Below are 9,751 nucleotides of genomic sequence, written 5' to 3'. Positions count from 1 at the left end.
CAGTAGCCGTACGAGCTATGTTTATCCACGTAGATAGCCTTCGTTTCGTCGATTAGTCAAAGTCCTCGATATAAATCGCATCGCGCGCGGTGAGGGACTCATGCCGTTAGTGTCTTACAAGTTTAACCGAAGTCCCCAGTTTAAGCAGTCTCTCTTTATACTTCAGAATTACAATTTGTTATATCCTATAAGTCAGTAATTATCGTGGTAGCTATTGTTCCGAATGAGAACCTTAAATTAAATTAAAGGATTGGATAACGGGACGGCATAAAACCGGCTTGGGGTTTTTAGGTTGTGGTAAGTCCTTGTCCTTTTGTGTACGTTGACCAACTTTGTAAGACAGAAAGATTATATTACGTTATATGTGTCGATGTTATGTCGGGTATACTAACCTCGACCGTAAACCGGCACGGCAGCCACGCCGCGCCGCGCGCGTTAGGCTCCATCTTAGGACTTTGTATCCAAAGTGACTGAAAGTAGACTTCTGAAAACATGACATAATGACGCACTTATTATTACATTTTTCTTTATTAAAAGTCATAAATACGTTTTTTGTCACATTTTTCTATGACGTCACAGGTTGCCTTTTCATACAAATTCCATAGTAATTTCGTGTTTTGACGTTTAGTAAAAAGTAACTGATTTGACTAGTTGGAAACTAGCCTATTGCCCGTCATGCTAGAGAGGACACAATCCATCTAGGGCTAAGACAGTTATCTTTGATTACGTGGTTCTGTCAGGTCCATTAGGGTTTGCGGGCGTGAATTTGTGTATGAATGTACAAAAGAATGGGCAGACACACAAGTTTTCAGAAGTCTACTTTCGGCCACTTTGGATACGAAATCCTAAGGGTGGTATTAATAAACTAATCTCAGCTAAGACTGCCCTCAAGATCATGCTCAAGTCCCTGTTTTTATATAAGAGCTGTCACATTGACATGATCTTGAGAGCAAATGAAATTAAAAAAAAAAATAAGTTTCTTTTTTATATTTTTTTTTCTCGAAGCTGAGATTAGTTTATTATACCACCCTAAGATGGATACGATGAAGTTTACTTTTTCATGATTGCAAGACATAAGGAACAAGATTTTCTTTGTTCGAAAGAGAACCCTCTTGCCAAATAGATTCAGCCTGTCTGTCCATCTGTTCGATTAACCGACTTTAAGGTTCACATGAGGCAAAGGAAGTAAACCTGCTCATCCAAGCGTGTCGTCGTTAGGCACACCCAGAGTTTTGCGCCACAACATTCGCAAAACGAAAACTTTGCGGACGTCTACGAAAATCCTTTGCCCAAAACAATAAAAAAGTAAAAAGTTGTAAATTGTAAAAACAATTTGAAATTAATAATTCTTCATAAAAATTAAAAATAAAATCTTCAAAGAGACTATAATATCTTCATAAAACCTTTTTAAAGATTTAATTCTTACCTACCTAAAAATAAAACGAAACAACAGAATATTAGTGTTTGAATTTTCGCGGGAACAGAGACATTCGGAATTCAAATGATCGTTTTGTTTCTAATAATGTTTTGAAAAGTTACACTCTTTTGTATTAAAGTTATAAATAAAGTTTTTAAAACAAAATGGCGAATATTTAATGTGAATAAAAGAGCATGAATGTGAATATTTTGTTCATAATGTGGTGTATACTAGTCTTGTGCCCGGTTCTGTTCGCGGCTGGGGCACAAACTCTATCCATAGACTCACAACTCGGAACTTCTATCGAAGGTAAGTTAAACTTAGTGATAACTTAACTAACATTATAACAGATAACATACGCTTACGACTGTATCCCATTGGGGTAGTCAAAGGTACATCCATCGCAAGATGAACTAAGTACCCACACCTCACCGAGCTTTCTGTTAGACCAACGTGATAGGTGAGCTGTATCGCCGTCTATAATGGTCGAGCCAACTGTGTTAGTGAAAACTGACATAATAATTGTGCTAATTCCTGCAGATACCATACATAACATACATAAACTGCCTATATACGTCCCACTGCTGGGCACAGGCCTCCCCTCAATCAACCGGAGGGGGTATGGAGCATACTCCACCACGCTGCTCCAGTGCGGGTTGGTGGAGGTGTTTTTACGGCCAATAGCCGGGACCAACGGCTTAACGTGCCCTCCAATTTTATTTTAATTTATACCTGTCATATTCTTATCCGCCGAAAAGGAAAGGGACGCATGATTGACAACTGTTAATGTTAAATGCATGAATAACCCAGGCGAATCAAATAGGTAATTCACTGAAATGCAACCAAAATAAAGGGAAGCAATTTAGGCAGCAACATAATTATATACATAATGGCCCCGATTCCTGCAGACACCGCCTAATTTTATTTTAAGTTACATCCGTCATTTTCATATCCGTCGAAAAGGAAAGGGACGGATGATTCACAGCTCTTAATTTTAGGAAGAATGAGTAAATGAATGAACAACCCGGGCGAATCAAAAGGTACGTCGCTGGTATGCAATCCGTTTGACGTGCTGTCTACTTAACTGTGTCGGGTTATTGACGGATGTAAAATTTTTAGACGGTTGGTTTAGATTTGTGCTTAAAATTGACGTGTGTTCCATAAATATTATGCTTGTCGATTACCCGTCCCTTTCCTTTTCGGCGGATAAGAAAATGACAGATATAACTTAAAATTAGATGGTATTTACAGGAATTAGCACCAATGTGATCCAAATATCAAGTTGCAGTTATTTATTATATTATATGTGCTTCTGCCATTAAATTGTATTTTGGAATAATTATGTACCCGAGTAATGAGAAAATAGGTAATTATCGCGTTAAAGCTGTACAACGCCATCTATATTGTTTTTGGTGAACATAGCCTGAAAAGTCCCTCATTAGGAATGCGTATGTTTTGTCTATGGTAAAACGACAAACCCTCTATGGATGTGAAACTTGGACACTGACACAGAAGGACAGAGAAAGACTCGAGGCCTTTGAAATGTGGTGTTGGAGGAGGATGGAAAGAATAAGTTGGACAGAAAGGGTTACAAATGAGGAAGTGCTAGTAAGAGTAAGGGAAAAGAGACAAATACTGAGAATTATTGAGGACAGAAGAGGCAAGATGATTGGACACCTAATAAGACACGACGAATTCATTAAAAACATCATAGAAGGAAAGCTAGAAGGAAAGAGAGGAAGGGGAAGACCAAGAAGAGCTTACATGGAACAGATTAAAGAAAAGGTTAACGTCGTGTCTTATAGGGAAGTCAAGGAATTGGCCTTTGATAGACTGGAATGGAAAATGCTACACCGACAAGAGCGTGGCTCTTAAATTGATGATGAAAACGACAAACCATAAATAACAAGGGCATCCGATCACATCAGTACCTACCTATTTATTTACTAACATAGAAGCCTCATAATCATCGGATGTCCTCCTTAATCATCCAATTTTGATATCTTGTTAGCAAACTTGTTAGATTGCGTAACAAATTCGTAAAACTGGGCAAAATAAAAGACGTATTCGTTCGCAATCAAGTATTTACGACAATGACTCATGTTCATAACGGAAGGAATCTTATAATTATACAGGTAGGTATTATAAAAAAAAAACTTTTGATGAGTCTAAAAGTAACGATAATAATAATAACATACTTTATTGCACAAATGAAACATAACCTTACCATCATCTCCTGATTGTTTTTTTAAAGATTCTATCTATCTATCGATCCTGTCCTATAAAGTCAAAGTATTTATTGCACACCATATGGTAAAGAGTTGTTATAAATGCTTTATGTCATTGTTTTAAGACGAAATTTGTAGCTAACCCCATCACAGGCTTCGCTTTTTTTGGGTTGCTACTCTAACACTGCATTAAAAACAATTTATCGCGTTAACACGCTCTCTTGGATCTGTTTTTGATAGTGGTGTAAATTAGCTATAAGAACTTGTAATAATAATAAATAAATAAAATATTATTATAATAACACACATGGACCCGGGAAGGTAAACCAAAAACAAGAAAAATACAAATTTAGGAATTTTCTTCCTTATCTCGTTCTTAGTGTAGGCGGCACAACATGCATTCCTTTCCACCGATTTCTGTCATTTGTCATCGAAGTACTATCTCTGCTACAAACATTCACACACGCACTAATAAATTGTAATAATAACTCCCCATAGCCCCAGTATCCCGGTCCCAGTAGCTCCAGTTCCCTTTGTTCCCATAATCTGCAATGGTATTACGCGATCTGGGGATTGTCTTTGGGTACACTCCCATAGTGCATATAGGGATAATCGCCGGTCGGTGTAACATTACATTTAGATTAAATTGTCTTAAGGGGCCTCTACCGGTTGGCTTCGGCCCCACGTACGCCTTCCAAAGGTAGCACTTCAATCAATCAATCAATCAATCATCTTCGGGTTGGAAGGTCAGATAGGCAGTCGCTCCTTTAAAAATCGGACCTGTCAAATCTTCCGTTTAGGTAAGCGGACCCTGTGAAAACGGAATAACGCTAGAGAATTGATGATCATGGTGGAATGGATACAACCACTGTTGTTTTTAAAGACGTGCTCAGGAAGATAGACCGCTGAACGCAATCTATCTTTATTTTTATTTACTCCTAGTTTAGAACAGAAACAACATCACGAAATTCTCATAATTCTCCAACATTATTTCCACACAGTCTTTCACATTTCGCGTATCTCTACAATAATTACCTCATAATATTTTGTTTCATAGCAATTCATACCATTTGCAATAGCTGTGAGAATATAAAGTAATCCAAATTCGCTTACCATTGTCCAAAATGTTTTCCCTTTGCATTTACAGATTGCTTCGAACGCATTTCCATCGGAGAGCAATTGCCAACTAACGCCATCTATCGAAATGTCTCCGAACTAACTACCAGGGAGTGTGAGCAAATCTGCAAGCAAGACAAACAGTGCCAGGCGTATGATTACGGGTGAGTTAGTTTTGAACTTTATCAAGAGATGGCGTTGTATCGTTAGTAAAGGATCAAGACGATAGAGGTCGCTTATTGTTGAATATCAATGATCTATTTGAAATACTGGTTCCCACGATTTGAATTGAAACATTTTTTTAATAAGTAGCTACATTTCATACACATGTAAGTTATGTTTTTAATTAAGTAACATTTATTAATCTGAAGTGAGTTATAATGTGAACTTGTGATACTTTTTATTAATCTGTGACAAGTCGTGTATTATTTAAGTAAAAAACTACTCTACATTTTCCTTTCAGTGTCGGAGCAAAAGGCAACGCTACCTGCGAACTCAGCAATTTAGGAGAAAAGGAACTCAAAGAAAAGGGCGTGCTGAATCGGCACCCTGACTATGATGTCTACGTCCGAAGGTTCCAATGTGAACAGTCTCCCCCTTCTCCTCTTAAACCCTTACAAGACGAAGTAGAAGGTTCCCAACATCGCCCAGTGTTCAGACCAGAGGTTGATGACCCTAAACTTCCTCTAGCTGACGACATCCCACTCGACTCGCGGCCTTTCGAGACAACCAGACCAGAACGCCCATATAACCCTAACAGGCCTTATAAACCGCCATATTTGAACCACGTAGACCGACCTGATGACTATAACGGCCCTCAGGTGGATTTGAATAGACCTCCAAGTTACGGTCTTCATCGACCGCAAGATATCCCATACAGACCAGCAAGGCCATTTCAGAATAACTCTTACAACGATCCTTATGACATTTTATATTTCGATGGAAGACCACAATACCCTGGTTCTCTTCGACCAGACCCTCATTATCCACCGCGTCCATCTGATGATATTCCTGATATTTATGGTCCAAAGCCTATAAGACCTCATAGACCTAATCTTCCGCCGCTACGGCCTGAGCAGCCAGAGTACATTTACATAACAAGGCCAAATAGAAGACCTTCAAGACCTCAAGATGATGCTTTACCTGGATACGGCAATAAGCCTTCAAAACCTCTGGATTATCCAACAAAACCTGACCCTTACCGCCCAAATGATGAACCAAGACCCCCATACAAACCTTATAGACCAATAGACTATCCTTATAGACCTTATGACAGACCAAGTTATGATTATAACAGTCAATATGCTAGCAACTATGGTCAAAGTCAATATAATGATAATTCTATATATGTAGAAATTTATGACCCGCCCAGACCCTATAAGCCAAGTAAACCGTTGAATGATAGACCAGTTTATGGCTCCAGTCAAGGTTATGGTCAAAATTATGGGTATGGAAGCCAAAGCGAGCATGAGACCTATGGACAAAGTAGCTACGGTCAAAGTTCACAAAGTACTCAATCCCAATATTATGGCAGTGGAAGCATAACTCAACTTGACAATTACAATCGTCCTTCAGATTCTAACAGACCTTATAAACCTCAAAACAGTCCAAGTTCTGGCTATGGCCTTCAAGATTCTAGACCAGAAAAACCTTACGAAAGACCTTCGCCGGGCTACGGTTCTCAAGATCCACCTGATTACAAGCCTCAGAAACCAGATTACGGATCTTTAAGTTCTGGTTATGGCTCGAGTCAAACTAGTTTAGAGCAATCTTATGGAAGCCAATCTCAATCAAGCGGTTATGGATCACCAACAACTCAGAAACCTCAGGAAACTTATCAGAAACCTTCATATGATAGACCTTCCTACAATAATAAACCATCATACATCGGTCAAGAATCATATGGATCTACCCAGGGCTCTTACGGAAGCAATCAAGCGTCTTATGGAAGCTCAGGTCAATTCCAAGATTATCATTCTTCACAACAGTCTTCGTATGGTAGTCAGTCGTTTGACTATCAAGGGAGCTACGGTGTCAGACCTAGTGATACCAAACCTTACGGTGATAATCGGCCTTCCTACGATGATAGACCTGGATATGGAGGGTCTTATGGAAGACCACCACCTGATGATACTCCTTCATATGGTAACAGACCGTCAAAACCAATTTACGATGATAAACCGTCTTACAATCGTCCTTCATATGATGAAAGACCTAGTTACGATGTCAACAGACCATCTTATGGCAGCCCATCTTATGATAAACCCAATAAGGCACCATATGGCAATAAACCATTACGACCAGGATATGACAGTGCGCCTTCATATGGTCCCAGACCTGACGACAAACCGTCTTATGGTAATACCCCATCATACAATAACAAACCTACTTATGACGATAAGCCATCTTATGGTAACAAGCCATCATACGGCAATAAACCACCCTATGACAACACCCCATCTTATGGATCCAGGCCTGATGATAAGCCGTCTTATGGTAACACGCCATCATACGAGAACAAACCATCTTATGGCAACAAGCCATCTTATGGCAATAAGCCATCTTATGGTAACACGCCATCATACGACAACAACCCATCTTATGGCAATAAGCCATCTTATGGCACGACTGAAGACAACCCTTATGACAACCGACCATCTTATAACCAACCAAGTTACGATAACGACCGCCCGGACGGAGACCTAGGACCTGACGGATCTGATGGAAGCTACGGCGCAGAAGACCACAAGAACTCAAAGCCCAGACCAAACAGAACTGATGCCTATGACAGACCAGTTGTAAAACCAGTGTACGAATATGAGTTGGACAAACCCAACAATGTGCCGAGTTACGTCGTGAGGCCGAATGGAGAAGTGATCACGTCAAGACCTGTGGTCATTGGGGACTATGGAAGACCTGGTTATGGGAGAGAGCCCCCTGTGTCTTATAAAGGTGAGTTTTATTCATATATGTATCCGCTTTTTCGTGAATTCGTGATAGTTCTTTTCGGAAAGCACGTGACTTAGAAATCAGAATCATTTATTCAACGTAATTATCATGGATAAACTTGTTGAAGGTCAATTTAACATTCTTGCAGTATAACCCGACCGCCTTAGGAAGCACCACGCGCTAATATACGTAATAAGACGATGCGTACTTTCTTAATTTGACACGATTTTATTGAATGTATATACCGCTGTGTACGAATGTATAGCTAAACAAGCGCCAAGTTTTCGCCGCATTTTTGTATCAAGCGCTGTATCTACGGTAGTGGTAAATGATACTAAACTGTCTGTAATATTTAGCGTATTTAAAAAGGTCATACCACCACACAATGCACCTGGCGTTAACCTAACAAAACAGTAAACTTTGCTTTGTCGAAAATTAATGTGAATTCAACGCGCCGTAGTCATTATAACATTAATTGTTGAAAACAAAAGGTTGTATAATGTGGGATCTGTCTGATAGTCAGTCGGCCTTCCGAAAATTTTATTATTTGAGTTTCTAACTCAAATACAGAGAATTTAAGTTGGTAATTTTATGTTTTAGCTTTGAAACGTTGGAACACGAAGCCTCGAATATATTAATAACTTGATTTATTTTCTAATATAAAATAAGTGCTTATTATATTCGTATTTGTTGTTCTGGAAGCAAATAAAAAACATACAACATCAGCTGCTTGTCTTCTCGGGCATGTCGTAAAATCCGACAGTGGGATTTTGTTCTTTCTAACTGCATCCTCCTGCCTTTATCTATATAGGTGGGGTAAACATTCGAATCCAGCACAGGCCTAAACCAATGATTGTCGAATTTGTTTTCGAATTCATGTTGGGATCATAAATGATTATCACGTGCTTAGCGATGAACGGAAACATCGTAAGGAAACCCACATTCCCGAGAAATGCATTTTCGGAGGTATATGACCTGCGCGGGTTGGAAGGTCAGACAGGCAGTCGCCTCTGTAAAAAACCGGACCTGTCAAATCTTCAGGTTAGGTAAACGGACCCTGTGAAAAACGGTATAATGCTAGGGAGATGATATTTACCATCACCATCACCACCATCCACCATCTAATACCATCCAATTATATACCATCTAATTTTATTTTAGGTTATATCTGTCATTTTCTTATCCGCCGAAAAGGAAAGGGACGGGTAATCGACAAGCATAAAATTTATGGAACACACGTCAATTTTAAGCACAAATCTAAAACAACCGTCTAAAAATTCGCCCGGGTTATTCATTTATTTACTCATTCTTCCTAAAATTAAGAGCTGTCAATCATCCGTCCCTTTCCTTTTCGGCGGATAAGAAAATGACAGGTATAACTTAAAGTAAAATTAAGAGATGTCTGCAGGAATCGGGGCCGATGTTTCATAACACTGTTTATATTTACATGCGTAGTGGAGTTAAATTATGTCATAGTACAAATAGCGACCATGGTGCGTGAATGCCACGAACGAAGGTTGCGCACTGTCATCGCTTGATCACAATCGTGTGGTGGAAAATACATTAGTGTGATAACTATGTGACGATCTATGGATGATCTAGTTGGAACGCGGTCAACTACGAAGGTTGTCAGTTTGAATCCCTGTTTAGGCATTTTTAGTTAGCCTTTTATCATTCTCCAAATATGAATTCAAAATTCAATCTCAATAAAGTCAAAGTCAGTGGTGGCTTTGGCGGCTCAATAGTAACCCTGACACCATGGTTGATGGGGTTGGTAATCCACCTCACAACCCACACGATAGAAGAAGACTTTTTAGTTTCTTACTAGAAACCACCCACCAACCACCGACTTCTGCTAATTTTAGGATTATACAAATATAAAAATTGCGAAAACATTCTTTGTGACACGAGAGTCTTATTAAGTAGTTAAAAGCCCTAGTTTGGGAACGTCAAATGTTTGTTAATTGTACTTTACATAATTTTATGACAGTGAAAGGTTAGGCAAGTTTTTTTTTTAGGTCTCCACATAACATGTAACCAC

This window comes from Pectinophora gossypiella, chromosome 26 (genome assembly GCF_024362695.1).
Source record: "Pectinophora gossypiella chromosome 26, ilPecGoss1.1, whole genome shotgun sequence".
In the NCBI taxonomy this organism is placed as follows: Eukaryota; Metazoa; Arthropoda; class Insecta; order Lepidoptera; family Gelechiidae; genus Pectinophora; species Pectinophora gossypiella.
This window is presented reverse-complemented; position numbering follows the sequence as displayed.